Source organism: Centrocercus urophasianus, unplaced genomic scaffold, assembly GCF_019232065.1.
Source record: "Centrocercus urophasianus isolate 14NV4802_14NV808 unplaced genomic scaffold, USGS_Curo_1.0 seq_12, whole genome shotgun sequence".
In the NCBI taxonomy this organism is placed as follows: Eukaryota; Metazoa; Chordata; class Aves; order Galliformes; family Phasianidae; genus Centrocercus; species Centrocercus urophasianus.
Window position 1 is genome coordinate 55,902,803 of NW_024884364.1, and position 27,370 is coordinate 55,930,172.

At 41.2% G+C, this 27,370-nt stretch overlaps 1 protein-coding gene across 12 annotated transcripts in view; it reads right to left on the reverse strand.

Annotated features, from left to right (window-relative positions):
- The window catches only part of INPP4A (inositol polyphosphate-4-phosphatase type I A), a 113,011-nt gene that overhangs the window by 69,264 nt on the left and 16,377 nt on the right, over window positions 1-27,370 (reverse strand). For 8 of the 12 annotated variants that reach the window (XM_042809593.1, XM_042809589.1, XM_042809588.1 and 5 more), the window contains exons 1-2: window positions 14,919-15,081; window positions 1,094-1,153 (exon numbers count right to left, since the gene is read on the reverse strand). The gene's annotated coding sequence lies outside the window, so the exon portion shown is untranslated. Of the gene's footprint in view, window positions 1-1,093; window positions 1,154-14,918; window positions 15,082-27,370 lie in introns of those variants that run through there. The other 4 variants (XM_042809594.1, XM_042809592.1, XM_042809584.1 and 1 more) reach the window with 2 other exon arrangements.

Genomic DNA, 27,370 nt, shown 5'->3' on the forward strand with positions numbered 1-27,370 from the left:
GCAGGATTGGGAAAAATGCCTCTGAGAAGTAACAACTGTTCTCTAAGGCAACACTCATTATGCTTAACTCTAAAATGATACTGGGGTCACTATATCAGTGATGAGGAGACTGAGGGTTCCCTCCCAACTTGTGCACACGACCAGCCACAAGACCACAAGTTTGACATTTCATTTCTCACTGCCTCCTATTCCCGCACCAGCGAAACCTCCAGCCTCTATTTGCCTAGCAGGCTGCCTGCTTTGATTCGCTGCATCACCAGCACATGTGCCACCACTTCTCTTATTCTCTGAAATCCCAGATGTCAGGTGCAGCTGGTCAACATACAGTCCACCAAAAGCTGCTGTGGCCTGCAGGAAGCAAGAGAGTCCCAGCACTGAACTCTGTTTGAGAATGAGGGGAAAAGAGCATTGCCTCACAAGAATCTACTGCCAACAGGAGCCCTATCAGGACACACACTTGCCACACAGTCTAGTCATGCAGCATTAACTTCTGCACGCTCCCACAACACAGGACCTAAATCAGCTCACATTGTGAAGAAGGAAACACTTGACAAACCTAGACTAATGTCATGGCCCAACGAGATTCCGTTCCCAACCTAAAGGATATCGAGCTATGCTACAGCAATATCCAATGACCACAAAAGCAGATCTGCTTTACTCCCTCTGCACTAACTCAGTGTTCAAGGGAGGAAAACTAAACAACCACCAATTCACTCTTACAGTAGAAGCAGGTTGCAAACGTTGGCCTTCAGCACAGGCTGTGTTTAAATCTCACAAACTTTTAGAAGCACATCAACTGTTCAAAGATGTGTTCAGTTTACACTGTCACTAGCTAACAGTCTTCCTGAGCTTCTGCAGGCAACACACCCAAAGACAGCAGAAAACCCCTGGTGAATACAATAAAGTATCCACAGTACAAAAAACAGCACAAGCATATCATTGATAACAGGTACAGGACCCTGCCAGCACTTTCTCATTTGTAAGAAAGTTATTTTTGCTCTATCACCTTTAACTTTTTCCATTTTTGAACTTCTGTATTCAGTGTCCATAGATGATCACACATTATAGTATTAATCATTAAAGCCATTATTACCTTTCTCCAGCTTTCAGAGATGAAATTCAGCCTGGGCATCCAGTTCTTTTAAAATAAAGCCTGAAAGACAAAAAAGGACAAAGTGTTTCTGACTGAATGGATCCAAACGAACAGACCAGTATTGGAGGAAAAAAAAAAATAAAAAACCACTCTAAAAAAAACAATATGGGAGCAAGTGGGAAAAAAAAAAAATCACTAAATTCATTAAAATGTAGTGTTGACACTTCATAATGTAGCTCCTCCAACACTGGAAACAGAAGCTGCATCAGTTCTGAGAACAAAGAACCAGGTACTGTTGCTGTACCTTTCTACACTTAATGACAGTGACATTAATCTTCCTTCAACTATATTAATGAAAGCATGCATTTAACTAAAGAAACTTTTAAGTTTGTAAAAGACCCAGTGCAGTTACAGTACACGAAGCTTAATAAAGAAGCTACTTCATGTCACAGCAACAATCTTGCTCACCCAGCACAGCTTCTCAGTTTTTCTTAACTTTTGCCTGCCCCTTCCAGCTGCAGTCAGTGCCAGGCCACCAGAACAACGCATCACAAAACCATCCCTAAGAGGTTTCTCCAGGCAACGGGAATGCAAACAACTGAACTGAGAACCTGCTCTGTTCTGCAGAGACCCCCAAACAATTTTCATGCCCAACAGGCCCGGTCTGAATTCAGATGTCACTGATGAAGAGGTTCAAAAGTTTCACCTTTTATTACCAAAACTCGCTGTGACAAAGAACACACTGTTTTCAGCCACATCAAGAACACTTGCCACACCTAAGCAACAGGCACCTTAACATTCTTTTTCCCTTTCAAGAAGCACAATGAAGATATCTCCTACCACCAAATGTGGAATGGGATAAAATGTCCCATAAATCAATTAGTCCAGAATCCTTAGCCAAGTTCATTGTAAAACAAATACAAAGCACGCAGCCATCACACAGCATCTAACATTTCACCCCTCGTCTCTTCTCAGTCCCTATCTCAGGACACATTCGTTATTTTGTAGGGGGAATGGTCTGTGCTTTTAGGTCTCCACTTTCTGAAACGAAGCAGGAGTACCCTGCTGAAAAGTGTTTTACAACGGTAAACAAGGAGCACGAATATCACACACTGGCATGAGGGTAGCTGTGGCGCTTGATAGTGCAAAACCTATTGGGATGGTGAATGGGGTAAGATACATAGACAAAACCTGGCCCAGCGCTTCTTTCTATGCAGAGAGCAGCTCACAGAGTGAACGATCACCTCAACTCACTCATTCTAGAAGAAAACCCTGGAATAAAATGTACAAAAAAGCAGGTGATCAGCATGAAGGAGTAAACTGGAGATCGAAGTATGGATGAACCAATGGAAAGGGGCTGTGACACAGGACAGTGCAGGCCAGGAGCCAGCTGAGCGCTCTGGATCTCCTCAGCCTTGTAAAGGCAACAGCCAGACTTCCTCTAATGCACTCCTACTGGTTACTGTCTCTTGCTATAGACCAGATGTGACTATCTCAGACCTAACCCATCTTTTCCTTGCTTTTCTTTATTTTAATAGCATGAAAAATCTGGGAACTTTTCCTTGTCAGAATGAAACAGAGTCTGCCTGAACCCATGCTGGTCACAGTCACCCATTGCAATGTCCCAGCATATTGCAAGTCCAGACATCATGGAAAAAAAGCTCAACCCCAAAAAGCAACATCAGTGTATCCAGAATGTTCTGCTCACTCACTTCCCACTGCTCAACTCTTTTCAAGAGGGAACCCAATCCTCACCAAGAGGTTCTGATTTCCCAGCCAGAAGGCCATTGGGAGGCTCCTAGGCCAACCTGCTTCACAACAGGGCCATCCCTTAGGTCTGACGTTGCTTAGGGCCTAAAACATCCCCTGGCAAATTGTTTAACTGCTAGACAACGTGTTATATATGTCCAGTGCTGCTAGAACCAAGCAGGCAAGACAACTTGTTCCTGTGGGAAAAAGCTACTTCTCTAGTAAAATATCCAAGTGGGGAAGATTTATAAATATACGCAGGAGGATTAAGAAAGCTAAAACTTGAGTTCACAGGAAAATATACCGATGAGTCACAAATAGAACAGTCCTTAAAATGTTAAATTCAAGGGAGATTCATAAATAAAGCAGTGTTCAGACTTGTAATGCAGTTGTTAAGATTATGTCGTCAGCTTACAATGGTGCCTGTGAACATTCAAATCAAACTATTAAAGATACCCTAGCATTGAAATCTAAGAGGAAACCACATAGACTAAAAAGAATTTCTGATTTAAATTGGGATTCTAATGGTTGAGAAAAAGTGAAGAAGAAAGATCTAAATGTCAGACAATGCACCCACAATAAAAGCAGATATCCTGTTGGGGTTTAACAGCTAACGAGCTGCACAAAAAGCAGCAATGAAACTGAGTCAGACATACTGGCTACTGCAGGCTGAACACTGACCAGTCTGTAACCTGTGTGAAAAAGGGCTTATGAAGGCAACAGAAAGGCAGCCTCACCAGAGCAATTCAAGTGAAGCTCTGTGAAGCTCAGAAACATGAAGGCTGAGACGACTTACAGTTTGGACTCCAGAAATACCATGACAAACACCAGAAGGGTGAAAATAGAATTTTTAAAATTATAATGTTTATCTTAAAATAATGTTTGTCTTAAAAATAATGTTTATCTTAATTCTGTTAACTGAAATAACAGCAACCAAGAAAGCTAATTCAGTCAAGGAAAAATTTGGTATTTATATAAAAGAAGCGCTATGCCATTGCTTTAACAAGACACTAAACTCGACACCTCAGGAAACTCTCCAGTCCCATGGTTTATGCACTCAGCAGAAAATCCAGATTTTTTACAGGAGCAAGCCTCTTCAAAGAAGTGGCCTTTAAGTTGCTCAAGTTTACCTCTCTTTTCATGGTCCAAGGTGAAAGTGGAATACATTCAAGGTTCGTTTCTCATCTGAACTGACAGCCATAGAAGCTACAAAGCATTTAACTTACTCTGGCTGTTGGAGAGTTCCTCAACAAGGATGGAGACATATGATATTACGTGGAGCTTTGTTCAAGGTTAAATGCAATATGCAAGGCAAAGTCATTTACTATTTTAATTATTGCCAGTTGGTAAATTCAATGCAAGCACATAAAGCTCCTAGTTGGTATCTTTTGTAACTTATTTATGACTTACGAATGTATTCATTTAGTATTGTTATTTTTTCTTTTTCCATTCTAAAAGCAGGACATATACTGTGAAAGCTCCTGGGCACTGCACAAGCTACTCACAAAGCAAGTCACAGCCAGCCACAGTCACAAGGTTAAGTGCTGACACAACAGACCTGCTACTATAGTTACAACCCTGTAATGTGTTTTACCACCACTCACCTTCAAGGCATTTATATGAATATGTAAACGTGGTAAGGCATTTCACTTAAAATGAAGACATGAAAATGGGATGATAATGAATCTAAAAATCTTATATAAATGCTATGACTAAAAATGACTAGTTCACCGGCCATAAGCAAATCATACTGCATCTCCTGTAGCGCTTGTGAGCCATCCCTACTGATATCCTACCACAGTGTCACCTCTTGCAGGTACCCACCTCCTTTAGGCTGTATTCTACCACAGCTCAATTTCACTGAATTGCTAGTCTGCCTATGAGCTCTCAGCTTTGAGGAAATCACCGTATTTTTAATTGCACTGCAGTAGTGTTTTGGCACCTGATTTAGAAACACTGAAGTGCTTGCTTTCCCTGCAATAAGTGAACTGAATGTCAGTGGTATGTGCACAGGTAGTGAGACCAGAGAGGCCACTCTCACTTGCTTATGAAAGAGTCTAACTGGGTGAGATTCAAACCCCTTTGTTTTAGCTTCCATTGTTCGTTTCTTAAATTACATGGCCTTGCAGTACCATCAAGACTATGGCTGAGTGTAGTAATGCACTACTACCACACTAGAGCACCAGTTTCTTGGCATGTTCTGTCTGGTTTTCTGCATTAAGAAATGATGATGATGAGGAAAAGATTCTTCAAAGACTGCAGTGTATTTTTGCTTAATTAAAACTAAACAGAAATCGTTTTGCAACTGATTGATGACAGCATTTCAAACCCTAGTGCTTGCTGCCAGATACGAAAAGCCATTCAGATCCTTCACTGTAAGGAAATATTACATAATTAGCCATTTTCATCCCAGTACTTTGCACTTGCAAACAGGATTACTGTGCAAACTGATAAGAATATCAGTTCTCACTCAAATGTGCTGTACCTTTATTCCTGCTTCCTGCAGTGTGAAGCATGTGATACTACTCCCTATAGAGAAATCACCTGAAAGTTTGATACAAAACAAACACAGAAAGGACTGGAAATACTGGAAATCCCTCGCTTTCTCTTCCTCTCTATGCTTCTTCTCTATGCTTCTTTCTCACTCATTAAAGAGCAGCTAAATCACTCAAGAGAGGAATGAATGTCTAACTTTCTCCTTCTGAATTACATGCGCTGCCAACATCTTTGAAAAGTACTTGAATCATGACACTAAGTGTGGCTTTGTCCATTAGTCAAGCAGAGAAAAACAATGCTTCTTTGATAGAAGCTAGCTCTTATCCTTACTCAGAGAGGAGTTGAGCTGATACAAGTTACTGCCTCCTGTTGCTTGTCCTCATTTCTCTTCACCTCACGTCTGTCAGCATAACTGCACATTAGTATCACACAAACATGTTGTTTTGTTTGTTTTCGGTTTTTTAAAATCTAAAATACTCTGACAGGAAAAAGTGTAAAACAAAACAGCTTGTGACAGCTGTTTCAATTTAAACTAAGTCCCTTTAACAGAACTAAGCTGAGGAACAACTGTCTTCGCTTTTTACGTTTTTTAGGCAAATTTGAGGAGCAGGAACTTCTGCAGAGGACAAGCAACTGCAGATGAACCACATGACAGTAGAGCTGCAAAGAAATGCTAATTCAAAGCATATTGTCAGCGCCAAAGTAGATCAGAAGACATTTCCTGTAAACATATCTTGAAGGCACAAATCTCCAGTAATCAGCCTACAAACCCTGGCAACATATTCTTTTTCGAGGTCAAGATAGTTAAGAACCTTGTTGCAAACCTCGACTGGACAGAAGGCAGAATACACTGTGTCTTGCTCTGTTCTGTGTCTTTTGCAAATAAAATATGTCTTTTTGTAGCAAATGAAATATATGCTTCTTTAAATACTTTTAGAAACTAACCATGTATGACTTGAGATGTCTTACCTCATATTCCACATTTCAAAATACCAGTCTTCAAGATTTTAAAGACCAAAACCTCTCTCCATACTGAGAAAATTATTATCGCGATTTTTATGGCAGCTCTTTCTGAAGTACTAACTTACACAAAGATGCACTCACCTTTATATCAAGACATGTCTTATGAAGAGAGTGGAAACATTCTTGAGCTGACCTTCTCAGAACTATTTCACATTTGCTTGCATTATGTATGCAAACTCTTTCACAACACTGAAGTTTCAGCTATTTCCAGATCTAGTTTGAAAAGAAAGAAAACACTCATCTATGACCTACATTCCCTGTTGCAGAAGTGCTTTCTTCAGCCTCCTAGTACCTTGCTGTGCTTCTGAATGTGTAGCACCTTCTTCTTGGGCAGAAACACAGTCACCATTTACTTACTCTGCACCTGACTTTCATGGAAAGAGAATCATAGCACCTGCCGATACCTCCCATGTTCAAACAAACGTGGAGACAGAGCCTACAGCATTCCCCAGTATTAGGCCTGTTCTTCAAAGTCGTCACATAACCACCTCCATGACTCAGTCTAGCTTATGAGTACTGTCCTACAAAAACAGGAAGCGAGGAAAACAAGATTACAAAATACAGCCTCAAGGTCAAATTGGTTTATACGAGGGCATCCTGTATTTCACATTCCATTTCTAATTTTATGGAGAAGTCCCAGTTTGCTATTACAAGTATGACCAACCCAACTGTTTGCTATGTGCTTGTGCAAAGGAGATGAAATTCATGAAGAACACTAAGAACAGCAATTAACAACTTCAACAGTTTTGTGATATTGTTGATAATAAAATGTATGGTATTTGGTACTAAAATTCTCCCTTCTTTCATTTTTTTTAATATCAGTGTCACAATAGGACATTCTTCTTAGCTACTATATGGCTATTCTGTCTGTCCTTCTTACCATAGGAAACTATCCCTTGAGGTTAAACAGTATTCCATGGAAATCCAACCCTTTAAGTAGTAATGGGTAGAAATTGTCTTTCAGCAGTGTAACCAAGTTATAATTTTCCAAGGATGTTCAATGCTATGAAAATCCCTAGAAGGATGACATTAAGAGCAGTTTTCTTTCTAGAGTAATCCATCACGTTGATCTTGTCCTACACACAGACATTATGGACCCGCAAATGCAACTTGAGGGAAGTTTTAGGTTGCGTTATTAGCTACACAAAAAGTTAGGCTCACTGTGAAGGCATCACTTTCTTGCATCCCAGAAATATGAACCAAAGAGGAATGGGGAGAAAAAAGTGCATGATGTAGGAAAGTTGGGAAAGTGATATTATACTTTCAAAAAACAAATGCTGCAAGACATTAACAGTCTCCATCAGCTACCACAACCCTCCAAACACCTGCATACCTCCCTTATTTCACTTAGAAGCCTTTTAGAGACCTGAAAATGTTGCTGGTGACATATGAGCCATTTGCTAGGAAGGAATTATTCTTCTAATTTATCGTGGGTGCCCTGCTTATGATAGAAAGCTGTATCAAGTCTCCAGACTAATCAAGAATCAAGTTACCTGCCTGCTGCTCATCACAAATACAACATCAGCTAAGCAGATCTTCAAATGGATAAAATGACTGCTCTGCCTTGCATTTCTCCTTTTGCTGAATTTATATGAAATCACTCATACGAATTCATATGAAATTTAGAGGCATCTCCGATTTTTAAAGAGACTTATTGTTACACGTGCCAAACTGTGCCTAGCCCTAAATAAAATCTTACCAGTGGATCCTTCTGACATTTTTCTATTTCCCACTGAATGAAAGACTGGGAACATATTCTGAAACATAAATCCTAGTAACAAGCAAGAAAAGAATGCTCAGTTCTTCTTGAACTAATAGGAAATCCTTCCAACACACAAAAAAAAGTATTTAGAAGGTAGCCAAAACTCAGTCTGATTTTGAAAGCAGGCATCCTTCCTTCATTGGTTCACGCAATCACACATTGGCAATCTCCTGAGGTTTGCAGAAAAGCAGATGCTTCCTTCAGATGCTCCATGTGCAAGCAGAAGTTTGTCCTTTCACGTGCCCAAGCAGGTCCCTTTCTGTTGCCCTTTGCATCCTGAAGGAGCTCGGCCTTTCCATCACCCCCATGCACCAAAATGACTTGGGAGACTGGTGCTGCTTCAGCTTGACAACGTGAAAAGTTGCTGCAGGTTCCTCCAGCCTGCAGGCACCTGTGCCCTTCACAGAGCATCAGGTCTCTTGGGCAGCAAAGCCACCTCGGCCCACCCAGGCTCATGGGAGCTCACTGTTGAGTGCCATTTGCAGTTTCATTGAGCAGGAGCGCCCAGATAACTGACTCAGTCTCTCTTAGACTGTATTAGCTAAAGGACAGTAATACGTGCAATCAGTTGCTAAAGATGATGGTAGAAAGGATGTAGCAATAAAAGACAAATAATCACCATATAGATATAAATGTGATAATTTAAGGTCATAATGTGGGATATGCATCTGATTGTATTTCACTCCTATCCCTTCTGGTGTGACTTCATGAAGCTCACCAAAATAAGTCTCCTGAACATCTCCAGCAACAGTGCTGGTGGCTTCGCTGCAGAGATGACAGGTCTTCATCACTGGAACATGGATTAAGTGTTGTCAGATGCAATTCCCTTCAGTTCAACATTTCTTACTATAAACAAGTTATTATCCCCACCCTTATGGCTACCTACCATTCACCTGGTATTCGGTGAAAGAGCAGCAAATAAACTGCAGAAATCCTTAGTGAATATTTAGTACAGAACATAAAGCCCTCTAGGCTCTCACAGTACCAATGCCTACTGTTGGGAGAAAGCAAATTACAAAACAGTGCCACTATGAGATAAGATCACATGCAATTTCTCTGAAATTAGAAAACTTGGACCACTGCTCTTCTATTCCCCCACTGAACTGGGGAGACATCACAGAAGCTCATCTGAGAACACCAATCTCCTCTAATTTCTTTTCAGAAAGAGCAGTGATGCAGTGGCACAGGCTGCCCAGGCAGGTGGTGCAGTCACCATCCCTGGAGGTGTTCAAGAACTGTGTGGATGTGGCACTGAGGGATGTGGTCAGTGGGCATGGTGGGGGTGGGCTGGATTAGATGATTTTAATGATCTTTTCAAAACTTAATGATTCTCCGATAATTGCCCATTTTTCTTCCCACCATCTATTTCTGGTAGCTAGTCTCTAAGTTTGCCTCACTGCATATATGCTGGCAAAAGCGTATTTAATTTTCCACACAACTTTTCTGTGTAAAGTCACTGTCCTGTAGAAGTATTGATGCTTTTAACATCAAGTTCTCACCAAAGACTCTACAAAGGTATGGGACAACCACTAGCAATCTTCATTATGTGGGCAAAACCAGACAGGCCATGTTCTTCCTACTACTCACTACCTCCTGTTTACTGACATGCCATTGAAAGTAATCTACTTATCTCAGGAAGAGTGTAAGTTAATGAACTTTTCTCAGGCACTCACACTTGAGAGAGTATTTAAATCAGAAAGACTTCACCCCAACCAGCTCAACTACATGCATGTTTATATCACGTATTCATAGCCACAATACTAATATTTACCAGTAGCAGCATTCAGGATGTGATTCTTTTTATGCAAACCCTCTACAGTACTGCACAGAGCTCAAAAGTGCTCTTATTGCAAATTTTCCTGAAAAAACAGAGGAAACTGTCTCTGTGGTATGATTATCTCATGACCTTCTATGCACACTAAAAGAATCAACATTTGACTGTGTCAGTCCATATGCCCTCACAAGAAGCCCACTCTGCTGCCCAAGAGAAATCATGCTGAGGCCAGGGGAAATGCATCTTTTCTTTGAAGTCACACCACTAGCATATCTTTTAGAAACGAGACAGGAAATCTTCCAGGGCAGCTTGTATTTCACAGATCCAGGGCTTAAAATCTTACCTATAGAACATAGGACACTAGCTGAAATGTGTGGCTTGTTATTGCAGTAGAATACTGCAGCCTCTTTCTGTTTTGTTTTGCATTTTCAAAATCAGATTTACTGCCCAAACAGCCTGCAGTAAAGGACATACTTCATTATTCACCTCCGTCTGTAGTAGCTCTGCCATCTGGCAATGCTTAGCATTTTGCTAAAAAACTAATCTGAATTAAGGATCATGAACCCATTTCTTTTTAATTGTGCTTTATCTAGACACAGGAGGTCACTTTGCAGTGATACAAGACACTCTATCTACCAATCCACCGTTGTTTATTCAGGCTGCAGAAGTAGTCTGCTGCTTTAAAAGATGCAGCACAAACCAAAAGCTGAACTAATCCCAGATTTCTGCATCTCTATAAAAGACAAGAATTCAGTACAGAAATAACATACCATCGTAATCGAGGCCATAATCTTATCTACCCAGAGTGAAATGAACTATACTTATCCCTATGCTGGCTCTGGTTCCAGAGCTGGGGGAGAAGGACAGCCACGAAGAACTGGGTAGGTGGAAACTCAGGCCTTGAAGGCAAATGAAAAGATATCATTGATATAGTCACGGTATGGACAACATCTTTTACTCTTTATTCAAACTTGTACACACTCAAGAATATACAAAGGTTTCAACAGACAAAAACTGGAAGGGATACCAAACCTCAAACAACGCAGTGCAGTGGGAGTCCCTCCAGCAAGCCAGGCCTTCAGGGCAAGGTTGTGCCCAAACCTCCCTCTATGCCTCTCTGCTTCAACTGCTCCAGGATTAAGTGAAGAGCTTTTCATGACACAGCACATACAAAGACTTCAGAGTTATTTCCCTCTCCTCTATAAAACAACTGTTTAAACTCTGATACAAACAAAACAACTTACTCAGAAAACAGGAAAAGCTACAGGGACAAATCAGATGCCCTGTACATGTATACATACATACAATTAAAAGGCTACCAAAACAACTCACCTAAAAACTCAGTAAAAAATAATAATAAAGGTGGAGTTCTCCAACCTATGAGATGGATCAGTGCAATTCACCCTGTGAGCACTTTGTTCCAATACAAACTCGTTTCCAGAGGCTTACTTCTAACATGCAAAAAAAGAAACAAAAAAGCTGTAACAGAGCCAACTCAAACAAATTTCTTCCCTCCCTCCTTTTCAAATTTTGTGTTGGAAATAAAATCGCTCTAAATAACCACTGATGCAGCTCTTGTGTAAGGCAACAGAATAGGTGCATCCTCCAGTGGAAGATCTCAAAGCTTCAAGAACGCTGGCGAAATGCTCTGTTCTCCACTTTGCCCCTCATCTCTCCACAGCAACAGCTGTGCTGCCTGCCAAGTCCCTTTCTCACACCGCATGAAGCAGTGGTAGGAAGGCATCAGATGATACCAGTTTCCAATTCAAAACTTCTGCTCAAGGCTTGAGGAAGCAGAACACAGAAGAGATCTGAGATAAAACAGCAATATGGCTTTGTGTGTGCCAGGGAATCAGTGTCAGGGCTCAAAATACATAGATAGGGCAGAGCTGTAATGGAAGCTACAGAAATAAACAGCACACTGGACCAAGTAGGAAACAAATAAAAGAGCAGCTGAACACTGCACCTGCTGTTCACAACATGAGTGGCACAGGAGTGAAAGGGAAGTATGGAATCACACAACCTTTACAGCTTCGCATCTTTTATGGCTTGCCCATGTGAAAAATCTACCAAGGAGAGAGAATCATAAAACTGGTTAGAGCAGAGCAGCTGGAGTGAAAATGGAAAACAAGCGCTAAAGCTTCACCAGAAGAAGCTTCAGCTAAGGACAGAGTTAACAAAATTCTAAGGGCAGCACTAACAAAACATGCTCAAGTTCAGCCAACGTCTTGCACTTGGGTCAAAGCAACCCCCGCTATCAGTACGGTCTGGGGGACTTAAGGATGGAGCACAGACCTGCTTAACAGGATTTAGGAGTACTGGTGGACAGCAAGCTGGACAATGAGCCAGCAGTGCGCTCTCACAGCCCAGAAAGCCCACTGTATCCTGGGCTGCATCAAAAGAAGTGTGGCCAGCAGGGCAAGGGAGGTCACCCTGCTCCTCTACTCTGTGCTGGTGAGACCTCACTTAGAGTACTGCTGGAGGGCTGATGTGGAGTCCTCAGCACAGGAGAGACATGGACCTGCTAAGCACGTTCAAAGGATTGCACAAAAATGATCCAAGGGATGGAAGAGGACTGAGCAAGCTGGGGCTATTCAGCCTGGAGAAGAGAAAGCTCCGGGCAGACTCGAGAGCAGCCTTTCAGAATCTAAAGGAGGGCTATAAGTAGGGACAGACCCTTTAGTAGGATCTGTGGTGATAGGCCAAGGAGAAATGGTTGCAGGCCTACAAGCACCAATGATGTCCTGTCGGTTGGGAACTGGAAGAGGGGGGATATTCTGGGATATTCTGCCTGGATAATATTTACTGCAAAAAAAAGAAGGTTGTGGAGATCACAAACTCTCACAGTTCATATGCTAAAACCACAGGTGAAATGCTCCTAGCAGTTTCTGCTATACTTTGCCTTTATGGCCTAATACAAAGCCAATAGGAAGTAACAAAAACTTTAAGGGTGACTGGAGGAAGAGTCAATGTAACTGCTTCCTTTGCACATAACACAAAGTTCGAAGCACTCCTCTGCACAAACCTCTTCTGCCTTGGTCATTCCCACTTCAGCTGTGACTTGTTAATAAAGGATGGCATGTAATCATCAAGATAGCATCATAATAAATCAACATTAAACCCGCTCTAGTTTTTCCCAGGTGGTTTCCTACTCGCACAAAGCAAACTGTCAAGCTATCTTGCCAGGCTGGGCTTTTTGTTTTGTTGAGCTGACACTTGTTTTCATTCAGTGCTACACCAGCAGCAGGCAGGGCACAGGGAACAGCATGAGACCTTGATGAACCTGAGGGAGCTCTCTCTGGTGGTTACTGCTTCCACAAATGGACAGCTGGGATGGGGAGCAAGCCCTCATCTGGTGTTTTAGATCTTAAGCATGCAATTTCTCTTCAAATACGTTTGCTGTTAATTATTTAACTGCAACCATAACATATTAATAAAGAAATTATGGAAACTCAATTGAAGATATTTAAATTTCATGATAATAAAGTTCTGGTTTCACAAAATACAGAATTCTTTCTCTATATGTATACAAACTTAAAGGCAAAAATGAAGATAAACACAATTCTGACACGGTATCAGAAAGCAATAATTCACATACAAATCAATGGAAAAATTGATACTTTAAAGAGTGTTTTATTCAAGTTTTCTTGATTTGGGAGAAGGAGGGAAGTCACATGCCAGAACTTTGTTAGTGAGCAGTCCTAAAACCAACCCTCATCTTGGAAAAACCATCTTGAATTTACAATCCTGCAACATGAGACATATTTTATATCAGAAACACAAACCATTAAATTTGGTGATCAAGATTTTGCTCTGGGAGATAAGAGCCCATGACTTAAAACTACGACATGGCGTAGTTTTGAAAGTTCTCACGCTGTAGTTTTCTAAGTTGGATGTCACAACAGCTGTAAAGATACGGCAGTTGTGCTAATAAATCTTCTATTCATTTTATTTAGAAATTTAATCTTTTTTTTTTTTTAAAAAAAAAAAAAAAAGCCATGCCATATCCAATTAATTCGTAACACTGGGCATCAGTGAATGCTCTAAATTAGTAAACAGAAGAAAGATGCTGTCATTTTTCAAATGACCTTATCACAGCACCATATTTAGTTGAGAGAAGACAGCAGTCATTTTTGTGCAAATATATTATTACAATTCAAAAACAAAGATTCCCTAACTCAGAAAATCACTCAGAGAGGACAGCAAAGGCTCAAAACTCAGTGGATTCCACATGAGGAGAATTGGCAATACCAGCCTACATTACATTAAAATTACTGCACCAGAGTGAATAAAATAACAGTAAAGCCACAGAAAAACTGCTTAACTCACTTCTGCATACATAAACAATAACTAAAATACATCCCACTTTTTGCATATAGCCAATTGTTGGAGCAGGATATGTATATATATGTGGGCTTTCGGTGGCACAAAATGAAACAAGCCCAGGATATGGATATATGCTTTCAAGAGTTTGAAGAGGCTGTTTACATCCAGGCACTGCGCAGAGGCTGTTTACATCCCAGGCTGTGCGTGCTCCCAGACTGCACGCTATAGGCAAAACAGCACTGGGACTTTAAAGGTAAACAGTCATAATTTTGCTATTCCTAACGCCACCATTTCTTATTTTGTCAACGAAGAAATTCACAAGCCTGTGTATTTGGTTGTAAGCAAGAGCTCCAGAACCGCAGGCGTCTGCACAGCGCGGGCAGAGAGCTGCTTAAGTGCTATTCTCCCAGCCCTGACGTCTGGCAGCACCGTTTCTTCGAAAGAGGTCTTGTATCCTTAACATGGCTGCCATGCCTTACATAACACAATGAATGACAATATAGGTATTTTGTTCCCTCGGATGGCCACTGCCCACTGGCCACAGGATTCCCCATACAGAACCACAAACAGCTGAGACAAAGCTTTGTAGCAGCACCGCTCCCTCTGAGAATAAGAAATTGCAGCAAGAAACTCAGCCCTCGCCAGCTCTGATTTCCCTTTCCCATCTTCTTCTAGTCAATAACAGGCATTCTTACCTTAAGAATAACGACAACCGTGCTCAGTACAGCCTGCTGTCCTTCATCTCAGCTCGTAAATAAATATCTTGGCGCAGCCGCCTGCTGCAGCAGGTAACCAGGAGCACAGCCTGCCTCTTCTGCTGCCGGAGCTGCTCCATCTGAGCACTAGCTAATAGGAGCGCTGTCACTGTGAGTCATGGCAGTGACTCAGAGCAGATGCAGAGCTGCAGGAGGAGTTTAAGTTTCAGTCTCCCTGTCACTTGCTCCAGTTCCGTGTTGCACAGGCACAAACATATGCACACAGTGCCTAAGTGCTCGCATGCACACCTGCAGATGGGTATTTGTTCCAGCAGCAAGTCTGATTTCTTTCTTCGTGCAATCTGGCCCACCTTTTTTTTTTTCTTTCTTTCTTTTTTTTTCTCCTTTTCCCTTCATAGGTTGGCTGATCTGGTTTTGCTGTAATGGTAAGTGTGCCAGGTGGGGTGCTATTAGTGTGCTCGTACAGCCTGGCAAGACCAGGGGAAAAACCTCAAAACCCCAAGAAAAATTGTAAAACAACAACAAAAAAAGACAGGGCAATACCCACTTATTCATCACAAACTTATAAAAAAGCAGCTTCACTAAGTACACTGGGGACAATTTTGGAATCAAATGCAGTGAGAGGAGAGTGGACGGAAGGACTACAGGATGTGTGTGGGTAGGAAGCCTATGTGCCTGACACCAGGACAAAGTGCCTACCGGAGAGCACAGCTGCGTTACTACACCCAGGGCATCTGGGGAAAGGTTGGATGCTGGCAGCCTTCCCCATATCTCTCCATATCAGTAGGGACTGACTGCCACAAAGCAATCTGATCACATAGCCACTCCCCAGGCCTGCAGACTCCCCACCGCTTCCAATTGAGAGCAGGCACTTTGAAGCCAAAGGCACTTCATGCTAGAGAGTTAAGAAGCAGCACTGTGCTGATTACAATTTATTTCTGAAAGTCATACCAAGCAATTAGCACTAAGTAAACCAAGGTTTCAGGAATGGCAGATGAAATCCTTTACTTCTGAGCCAGCGGGTCAACCACATGGAAACAAACACGATGGAATGAACGAAGAAAGTATTGTCAAAATAAGCTGCTGGCCTGAGGAAATATACTATCACAATGCATAGACCTGCTTATCAGCCATTCATGTAAACACCCCAGATATTTTGGGAAAAGGCACTCAGTTTATGTCAAAGCACTTACAGCAGAACACAGAACACCTTTCCTCATCCCTAGCAAATGTCCTGCTGGCTATCATCCAGATAAACAGATTTCTACTGAGAATTCTCAGGGCAAAGGTAACATCAAAGCATGACTTTTATAACTCTTGCAGTTCTGTCTCCTTAGAGAAATACCTTTGTAAAGCTGAATCACACAAATATAATCCCATCCACCCAATCCAAGGACATGTTCTGCACTCTTCACTAGCAAATCTGGTTGTTACGAAAGCCACTGAACAAACTTTATGCTGTTGATGGAAAATGTTTACTCTCTCCTTGTATCTCAAAGCGGAAAAGAACACAGGCTTGGCAGGGACCAAGAGATGAGAAGAAATCAAGCTGAGCAGAGCAGTCCTTGAAGCACAGTCATGGAGATATACTGAACTCCATAGTGTGCCTGAGAATAAAAACAAAACAAAGCAAAAACAAACAAACAAACAAAAACCAACATAACCAAAAAACAGCCACGATTCCTGCAAGTTTTAAACATGAATCCAACAGCAAGGACACAGTGCAAATGGCAGCTATGACACAGAACAAAACAGGAAGGTACTTTGTTGCTGATGCTATTTGTTTTTAAATGTAAGGCATGCTTTAATATATCTCCATTCAAAATTATCTAGTGGTCCATCTAAGAGCATGGAAGATGAATCAAAGAAAAGAGCTGCTTAAGACCTCAAATAGACAAAACACACCAGTGGTGAGCATGCACTGTGTAACATGCACATACTTTGTGCAAATGAACTTATCTGCAAATAAGAAACTATCCAGATGCTGCAGGCAGCAGTTCTGCTGCCTAATTGATTTCTTTGGCTTGACCTTCTGCAGTAGAAAGTGTTTGGACTCTGGGTCTAGAAGTGGAAAATCTGAAGGCTCTTACTCCAGAAAAGGTAAAAACCTAAATACTGACACTTTGGATAAAAGCTTGAACATGAATATTATTACAGTCTGCTAAACTGAACACTGCTGCAAGAGAGAGGTAGTGTAGACTATTAAGCAATTTTCAATGGACAAGAGATAGAAGATAATCCTTTCTACTTGAGGGAATAAGCAAGAAAAGGTTCTTCTGTAATGGTAGCTCTGAACACAGTAGGCATGGAATTCTGTTTTTCCTTATCATCTCCAAGTCTCTGGGAACTGTTTGTTTATAAGCCATCACAGCGCTAATCATGAAGTAACAGTTTCCCACACCCTCTTTCAGGTTGGCAGATTCCGTATCAGCTTGCTTTCCCATGAAATTTGCATTGTCCTTATTGAGAACACTTCTCTCTACCTCTGTTCTTAAGCCTTTTTTCTCCTCCTTAGTTATCCTAACAGTTTGCAGCCTTGTTTATCTGAGCCCTACGGAAAGGTGCAGAAACTAGATCTCAGTGTCTTGTTCAGAACATCAGAGAACATTGTTAGAACATCAGAGTTCCCTTTCAGTGCATCTCAGCAGCAGGTTCATTTCTTCCAGCTGATTAACTCCCATGGCTATCTGTGATGTGCTATGACAAAAGCACTGTTTGTTTCTTAGGAAAATGAAAACATCCACTGGCAACAGCATCAGCCCCAGAACCTTTACCCTGTGTAGACAACAAACAGAGGAAGCCACAGATGAAAGCAGAACTTAGTGATCTGTATGGGAGGAGAGCAAAGGATGCATTTATCACAGTCATCTCAAGATCTCTGAAGGTAAATAAAAGGAGGCACTTCAGTGGTTGAACTTCCTACCATCAATACACCATCTACCAATGTCTCAGTAGCATCTCTTCAAAAGCAAAGCAAAGCAAAGCAATCCAAAAGAAGCTGTCCGAAACCATTTCCACCGTACCATACAAGTGCATTTCTTTACAGACCACCTCACAATACTACTAGAGTTAGACCCAAGTAAGATATGTATTTTATGTCTGGTAACAACCCAAAGCTCATCTCCTGCACTGTGAACAAACTACGTGGTTACAAGCTGCCTGTAACACTCTGCACAGATCTCAGAGGGAAGTAATTCTGTACATGTAGTGAAAATGCACAAGATGATCTAAATTCCCATTTCCTCTTTATGGTGTGTTCTCAGCGGATTGAACAGGAGACATGCAGATGCTGAGATCAGAGAAAGTGGCGAAAACAAGACAAGACAAACGTAACTCATGACAACACAGATGCACTGATCAGATGAGAGACCAGTTTACGGATTTTTCTGAGGCTCCTACTTATCAAGATGTGGACACACTTGCTGCACAGAAAAGCTGGCTTGCATAAGGACTCCCCAGATTGCACTTGATGTCAGCACTGAGTCAGTTGATCTTCTGGCACCTGGCCTGCTCACATCTATCCACTCCTGTTCTCCTCTTCTCTTTATGCCAACATCTGCCCATGCTCTGTACTGATAGGGAAGGTCAGCAAGATCCCAGTGTTACATCAAACTTTATAACCAAACCACATACCATTTCCAATCAACATCTGCCCAATATTCTCCCCTTCATTCAGAACTCTTCCTAAAAAACTAAACAGCACAAGTGTGGAAGCATCTGTAAACTCAAGTTTTAAGTACATGCCTTATAATTCAATTTGGATCACAGAGAAGACACTTCTAAGAACAGCCTTCTGAGAATATTATGGTGTATCCCATCAATATAGACACAATTTTCTGATTCTAATCTTTACATTTCTCTACAACGCACAACTACTTCTGTTTCAAATCAGCACACCCCATTTTTTGCACTGATATACTAATTTCAATTGAATATTGAACTGCAAGTCTTAACAAACCAGACAACCAAATCCAGGCAAAAACTCATTTTGAGGCAATCAGATGCTACTATATATGACTTGAACATTACATTTCCTTGCGCTGCCAAACAAAATGCTGTGCTCTATTAGGAAATGTCTACATCCATTCATTTCACTCATTCAATACACTCTATACATTTTCTAAGTTAAATTTTTCCCACTGTCTTTACAATGCAAGCCTTGTAGATCTCATGCTAGTCTTTGTGACCTGAGACTGGGAGATTCTTCAAATGCCTCAGAAAGAACAATTGTCCATGCTGGAGAAAGCAGCTGCAAAGACAGTTTTCTCAGTACCATCTGCTGCACTGGGTAAACTAAATGAAAAACTGGTAAAACTGAATGTGAAGCTGGCCAATTTCACTGACTATTATTTAGCTTTTTTTAATAGAATTTACTTCTCATTAGCATGAAGAAAGAAGAAATGTAAAGTAAGACTTCTGTGCTTGCTCAGCAGATTCCTAATGCTCTGTCTTGTCTTTTCAACTCATCCGCATTCCTTCGCAAGTTAACAAGCTCCAATCCTCAGTATGGAAATCATCTCCCGGTATGATCCTCACTCAAAAGGTCATGAAGAAGAACTGCCTATCTAGACACACTTACAGGCCTAGATCTGTTGTTCCTATTCACGACTGTCTTTGCCCTTTGCAGTACGGTATAATATAGCGCTACATGAAAAGCTAGGAGGGGGCATATTGACTAGTAAAAACCTAACAAGCACAAAAGCCAAGGCTGTGCTATTTTTCTTCTCCCTCTCTCCAAGTTCATTATTTGTTTGTTTTTCTCAAAATACATTGTGTAACAATTTAATCAGAAGGAGCTCTCCATCCATAAACTCACTTGAAGTCGCATAGTGAGCCCAGCTTCTAATTGTAGTGCATTGTAAATTATTCCCCAGATTAATGCCAACAAGTATCAGTGGGACCATGTAAAGATTAAGGTACTGTACACAGCAGATTGTATAGCAAAATCAAGACCAATAGGAGCCTGGGGTGGAAAAATCTGATTAAAAATGTTGATAATGAAAAAGCATTTATTTCATTATTAATCTATATTTTGACATTCAGAACTTAATTGACTTCAGATCATTAGGGATTTTTCCCAAATCTAGGCCATAGAAGAACACTGGGAGCTGTGCCATCTAAAGGTTTTTTTTTTTTTTTTTTAAACATCTCTACCCTATGATTTTACATTGCTTTTATTCACTCAATCTCCCATCATATGTGTGACATAAATTCATTCACACATCAATAGAGATGGGACCAAGGAGAAAGAGTTTTAAACTAAAAAAGAGTAGCTTTAGGTTAGACATTAGGAGGAAATTCTCTACTCAGAGGGCAGTGAGGCGCTGGCACAGCTGCCCAGAGAAGCTGTGGTGCCCCATCCTTGGAGGTGCTCAAGGCCAGGTTGGATGGGGCCCTGGGCAGCTGAGCTGGTGGGGGGCAGCCCTGCACATGGCACAGTGTGGGGTTGGTGGGCTGTGAGGTCCCTTCCAATCTCAGCCATTCTGTGATTCTATGATTCAGTTTTTGAACAGATCCAAGTCACCAAAAATTTCATCTATGCTAAAAAAATGATGTGCATAGCTCTAGTATATAGCTCAAATCCACTAGCCTAAACTGGTAAGATAACTGACATCATTCTTTTACAGTAAAGTAAAAATATATATTTGCTATTACCCTGCCCCCTCTTTTCACTTTTTCTGTCTGTGCAACTCTCTGGAATTGATGGCTATCCCTACCCCTTGCCCCATGAGGCTTACAGTGGCCACAGAGCACTTGTTCCTTTGTCCTGCACCACTCTGAGCTGCAGCTGCCCTATTTATCAGGTTTTATACCCAAAATGGTGGAAAGTAAGGTTTTGCTCATCCCACACTCTTTTTTCCCTCCCTGCTTTGGTAGGGTGCTATTTCTCAAACAGAAACTTGTGCATCTAAGCCTCAGACTTTATTCTAGGGCCACTTCACTTAATCTGCAATGATTTTATTTATTATTTGCCTGACATTACCCAAGAGTCTTGGAATCTGAATCTTAACATTTGATTAGTGCACTGAATATTGTATGAGCTTTCTTTAATATAGCATTGAGTAATTTGGGGAGAATTCTTAAGTTTTAGAAGGATGAAATCTGCTTTTCCATCATCAAGATATTTTAAAGCTGCTTCTAATCAATGCAGAAGTATTTAAAGATCTATTTAATAAAAGGCAGACACATTCTTATTAAGATATGCTCCCACATACATTCACTTTTGCAACAAAATAATTTTAGAGATAAAGAAGACCTAATGAAAAGAGTTGAACGCAAGTACAGATCAATGATAGAAGTGTAAGCCAGCACAATCCATAAAGACAGGTAGAGTAAAAATATTTTATCGATTAATGCTATTTTGGACTACAGTAATTCTCTGTTAATTCCTCGTGGGAAAAAAAATCTTTCTGTGAAAGGGCTTCTGAAGTAGAATACACCATAATTCTATTTGCTGATTATACCAAGATTAAATGGAGACACCAAGCTGAACAAAGATGTAGGAAGACAAGAGTCCTAAATCTGCACCAGCTCTTCAACACAGTCTGAAAAATGAACTTCTCTCCCTAACACATGAATAGTCATTTATAGCCTCAGAACCAGCTATTTTGTCTGAGCAGTGACCTACCTATCAGCTAGCTACTGCATAGCACTGCTTCTCTGAGGAAGTCTCAAGTAAAGATAAACACTGGCACTAAACCACAGGTTCCTCGAGTCCTGTTCAGGCACAGCAGGGTACCACAACTACGGGATCCAAACCTATAACTGCGGATGGACTTTACACAGGCTGTAATTAAAGAGCAACAGCTGTGGTTAAGATGGAAAAGGAAACTGACACAGTAAATTTAAATTAAAGGAAGACAAGTAAAAACTAGCTATCCTCACATTAAACTTTCTTTTTACAGAAGATCTAAAAAGGGAGGAGAGGCAAGCAGTACCTGCTATAGAATCATACAGTGTTCCTAAATAGCCTTCTTTATTTTTTTTATTTTTATTTTTATAGGATTCAGTACAACAGGTTGGTCAAATGTTTTCAAAAGGACCTGACATTGTTAGTTATCACACAAAAAAGCTTCGTGTTTATTTTTATAATCTGTAATTTAGGTAGCAACTAATCAGCACAAGCCTTTTGTTGCTGTGGTGGTGGTTGCACATTTTATCTACCCACTCTTTACCCCCTGTTCTTTCTGCCATAAATGTAATTGAGAGACCTGCCTGAAACATTTTACAAATAGTAACAAACTTTGCGTGAAATTGGTAGCAATTATAGCTTTTATAAGGGAGAGAAATAATTATTTCTTAACCCACATAAATATTTCTCCACACTGAAAGGTATCTTGCTTGTAGTCTTTTGTTTCATTTGTTCTGTTTTTAAGAGAATCTTTTTCAGCATTATTACTCAAATGTTCCATGACACTATGGACTAAAAACTTATTATCTAGATACTAAAAAGAAGAAATATGTAGTCTGTAAGCTGCAATTTTAATGGAAAAATCTCCCACTTAAAAATAAAACAAGAAAATTAGAAACTGCATAAGTTGCATTGAATAAACTATTGATTCTTTCTACTCACTAACCAGGAATAGAGGAATATTTAAGAAGATAAATTAAAAACTCATTCTCTAACAGTTGTCTGAATTCTTCTGATCTCTTTAATAGGTAAAAAATAACTTTAACCCATACGTATGAATTAAATGCAACGTGGAGGTTGAACAGATTATATCAACAAGAGTCAGCAAACGTATTGAATTCTTCACTTCCCCAGAAACAAGGCAGCAAGAGCACGAGTCAAAGAACAGAAGCAAAGCACGTGTCAGGAATCAGTCTCTAAAATCATCCACTTCTTCCCCAAAAACCACAAAGGGGCATTTTGCTGGTGCTAGCTTGCCCCAACCAGGCTTAGCAAACACCAAAACCACAGATAACCAGAAATGCCGCAGCGACCTAAGTGCTGAAGTTTGAAAGGCAGAATATCCAGTAAAAGAAGAGCTCAAAATAGAACAGGGAAGGATTTCGCTACGAGGTATGAGATGTTTTTAGAAGATGACAGACAGGAAATACCAGAGCTGGTGAATCAAGACTCTCTGCCAGGCAGAGAAGATTGATGTTAGCATCAAGAAGGAAGAGTAAGCTAAAAGAGCTCTGGTCAAAATACCCACTTATGAGCAGCTCCCAGAGTATGGCACTGAAAGGAGTAAAGTGTAAAATGGCACTGCAGTGGGTGCTAACGGCTGGGCTAAGGAGCTGGGGAGGCAGAGGGCAACCTACTTCAGAGAACAGGGAACAGAAGATGGCAAACTGCACTGCAGGTCAAACTGCACAGTAAACATAATGACGGAGAAAGATCTCGAGGTAGATTCAGGAGAGGAGTGACTGGAAGAGACACAGACACATCCCTATGATGCTCTGCTGACTTACAGGCTGCTTGGAAGACAAGAAGATGAGATTCTTAGGGAAGCTCTGAAACAGCTAAGGGAGACAGAGGAGGCAAAGGGACTTGGGCACAAATCATAGAACAGTTTGGATTGGAAAAATCCTTTAAGATCATCTAATTCCAACCCCTCTTCTATAGGCAGGGACACCTCTCTAGACCAGGTAGCCCAAAGGCCTATCCAGCCTGGCCTTGAATCATTAGGAAAGTTTTACAAAGGTGTTATTTGGCAGATATTTGGCCGCTGAAGCTGTAAAACACAGAAGCAAATGCTCCACAAGAGCTGAACATGCTGCAGCTCAGTTAGAGAGCGCACACGATACACTGAGCTTGGACGTGGTTCCAGGCCACCCCTCTCCAAAACTCCTGGCCCTCTGGCTTGTGACAGAAATACTCCTTTACAGCAATTCCTGTTTTCTCCAAGTGTTGCACTGCTGACTGGCTTTTGTGTTGTTTTCAGACCCATGAGGGAGGCACTGAGAGGAAAGCTGACAGGAATAAGTTGTCAGAAGCTCTGGAAGAAGTGCTGCACAGAGCCTCCACGGGACACTTGGGTGCTCAGGGCACAGGCTTGGAAAGGCACTATGGCAGCCCTGGCCTATAGCACTGCAGAAACCATGCAGCCACAGAGAAAAGAAAAAAACAGTACTGCAAAGCTTAAGCCTCCTTTGATGTTATCAACACCCTGAAATTTACATCACAGATGCCTGAAGCAGTTGCCTTTCACTGTCCACATACTGCTTTTTATACTCTAAGTAGTAAACTGTGCTGGGCAAAAACCAGCCTTTAATTCTGCCTAACAATCTGGGTGGAATAAGAGATTATTTCAAGAAGGACCATGCATGAATGGCTGCTCTCCAGCCCCAGCCCTTTTCCCGATTTATTTTTGCTCTATTCCCTGTTCAGTGAGCACTGTCAGAAAGAGCCATGAAGTACCAGGCCTTCTTGAGGAGATGGATGGCGTTCTCTTGAAGAGAGAACTAACGGGACTGCTTTGTTACATCTTTGTTTTGGAAAGTTTTGGGGGCCACTCAACTCTATTTTTCCTCAGAAATCTCAAACTCTTCATTTTTCCCACAGTGCAAAGAACAGTGGAGTAAAGTGGGAAAAGATGGATGGATAGAGAGATAGATACATAATCATTATGATGGTACTCCAGTCTCAGCCAAGGGCTGCCTCATTTCTTAAGGCTGAAGGCAGTAACAGCTGAGGCACAGGACAAAGCTTGTTTGGACATAGCATTGTGGACAATAAGGCATAAGTCAGAGAAAAAATGGTCTTCAACTCATGTAGCACTCAACTCACTTCAACTTGTACACCAAAGCAGAGCAGCTCCAGTTTTAGAAAATAGCCCAAAATTAATCCTAGCAAGAATACAAGCTGGCAGATAGCATCCTTAGTATTCAATCTGGGAGAGTGCAGAGAGCAGCTGGTGCAGAGCAGGATGTCTCCAAGCTAATCTCTGAGATGCTGTCAAGTCCCACAGTGTTCCTACCATCAGCTGCAAGCACAGAAAGGAGACAACTGTGGAAATGTCCGTTAGCCCTTTGGCTCTCAGGCTACATATTGAGGGGAGAGAAAACCACCTTAATAATAAACAATTTGCTTTGTCAGAAGAAAAAGACAATAACATTTTTCAGATAAGTAGTTAAACTGGTATGTCTTATTTTAGACAGCGATTAACCACTCAAACATCCACAGAGCAATCAGTCCTCTGGAAAATTCTTATCAACTTGTGAGTTTGAAAGAAAAAAAAAGAAATATAATGTATTTTTTGCAGCATACAGACTGGCACTCATGTACAAAAGAATGGTGAGACCTGCACACTTGGGGTTAATTAAGGGTACTGTCCCACTTATGCACTACAATCAAGCACTTACCCTTCTTTGGAAGGTAAAAACATAAAATCAGTTGACTAGTTTCTTAATTCACTCTGTTTTGCCAAGTCTATCTGCCTTGTCACCATTCAAACAATTAAACCACAGCTGCCACAAAAGTGTGCAGACCTGATTGCCTGCCTGAAAAATACGTCAATGGACAAGTGTCCTTTTTGAAAGCAAAGGCCAGAACTGTTTTCTCCTGGAAGCTTTTAAGCAATGTAACTCTGTGCCAAAGCTTTTCTCCATAAGCTTCCTTAGGAAGGAGGTCCAGGCAATCTGCAGCCCCAGAACTTCAGCCACAGGATCAGAGCCACCAGCCCACAGAAAAGCTACAAACTCTGCTTGTCTGCTGCCTAAAGAATCCTAACAGCTCTTCACACAAAACAGCAGTTCCTTGGGGGTTCTCAAGTGGTTACACTAAGTAAAGGTCCTTGGACAAACTTCATACACTAAAAACTGGTAGATATGTTGCAACTATCAGCTTAAGTAATGCCCCAACTTTTAACATTACTTTGGAAAGACTATGCAGGACATCAGTCTAAATTTTCTCTATGTTAGAAGTACCAGTAATGTGAGGTTTTTTGTTGGCTTTTTGTTGTTTTTTGTTTTTTGTTTTTTTTTTTTTGTTTTTTTTTTTTAATCTCAGCAATGAATTTTTGTTCCTCTCCACAATGATGGAAGAAATGAGCTAGATCCCTAACAACAGTGCTTCATTCTTAGAGAGACAACAGCAATGTGAGACATCCCCCTAAAAAGACACAGACCTCTACTGTGCATCATCACATTGCAGGCACTCTCTATTCAATGACTCAATAGCCACAAAGCCAACTCCCCCTAGTACTTCCTTTCAGTTTCACTGAAAAAATGCTCAAGGATAAACTCTTTTTCCTTATGGTTGTAGGTAATTTCTTTAACGGAAGCTATTTAAAACACTGACTCCAGTCAGTAATTTCTTATTCTGCACTAATGGCAGTGAAGCCCCCCAGCACAGAACAGGCACCAACACTTGACATTAAGTTGTTCTCTATATCTAAGGTTGGGTGAAACACGGGAAGAATTCAATTTCCCAAGGTGGAGTTTTGTGCCTGGGGATCTCAGAGCACAACTGTCAGACAAGAAGAGAAATCCAATAAGCAGTGTCAATCAGAAGTGTCTTAAGTCTCCTGCAAAGACATACCCATCAGAAAACAGAGAGGAAGCACTGATCAATAAACACGCACAGCTCTGAACCACTTCACTTCTATATGGCTGAAATACTGCTTTTAGTAAGGAATAAAAAGAATGCAAGAGAATCCGTGGGGAGACAAGGCACACAAAAATGAGATTAGCAACCCAGCAGTCTGTGATCAATTTTCTCGTGTTTTTTTCCACCAGACGTAAGAAAAAAGTGACCACAAAACCCACGAACCTCTACTATCAAATGTATACTACTTAACAAATTCTATTCAGCAGCTATTTCATTGCTTCATGCTTAATACAGCAAAATGACTTTAAATATCTTAGTGGCTTAAGAAGGAAAAGAACATTCAACTTCACAGAGGCCTTGGATTCCTCTGGCTAGAGACAGCCATCCCAGCTGACATCTGTCAGTGTTCTACAGCCCAGCTTGCTGCCAGCTTGTGCCCATCATCCCTACAACCCTTCACCTCACAAAGAACTCACAGCCACAGACACACCATACAATTTCTCACCTCTTTGCTGCAAGTCTCCCTAACACGGCTACCTGCAGAGGCCTACACCCAACTGGTGCTGGTTACACCTGTAAAACCTGCAGGAAAGACAACATGAGTCAGCCCTTCCCTCCCCCCCCAGCAGGTGCAGGGCTGCGCAGGGTGCAGACAACTGGGTCGTGGCCCAAACGAACAGGAGGGCACAGACATCCTCAGCACAAACAGCAATGTTGGGCAAATAAGCACATCCTATTTCAGCTGGTTTCCAACAGTTACCTGAAAACCTCTAAACCATACCCACTGTGCTTAACTACCACTCCTATATTTTCTCTTCCAATGAAAGGTTTTTCAGGTCCAAAGGTCTGTGAGCAGAAAGGAGATGCTGATGCTGAAGCAGGGGATTTCTATTCCCCACCAGAGCTATATGCAGACATCCCAGATCTCAGCCGC